Consider the following 273-nt stretch of genomic DNA (forward strand, 5'->3'; position numbering starts at 1 on the left):
TCTCTCTGTCTCTCTCTCTGTCTCTCTCTCTCTCTCTCTCTCTCTCTCTCTCTCTCTCTCTCTCTCTCTCTCTCTCTCTCTCTCTCTCTCTCTCTCTCTCTCTCTCTCTCTCTCTCTCTCTCTCTCTCTCTCTCTCTCTCTCTCCCTCTCTCTCTCTCTCTCTCTCTCTCTCTCTCTCTCTCTCTCTCTCTCTCTCTCTCTCTCTCTCTCTCTCTCTCTCTCTCTCTCTCTCTCTCTCTCTCTCTCTCTCTCTCTCTCTCTCTCTCTCTCTCT

The sequence above is a fragment of the Petaurus breviceps genome, unplaced genomic scaffold (assembly GCF_028583685.1).
Source record: "Petaurus breviceps papuanus isolate PSGF00001 unplaced genomic scaffold, PetGlider_PUasm1.0 400, whole genome shotgun sequence".
In the NCBI taxonomy this organism is placed as follows: domain Eukaryota; kingdom Metazoa; phylum Chordata; class Mammalia; order Diprotodontia; family Petauridae; genus Petaurus; species Petaurus breviceps.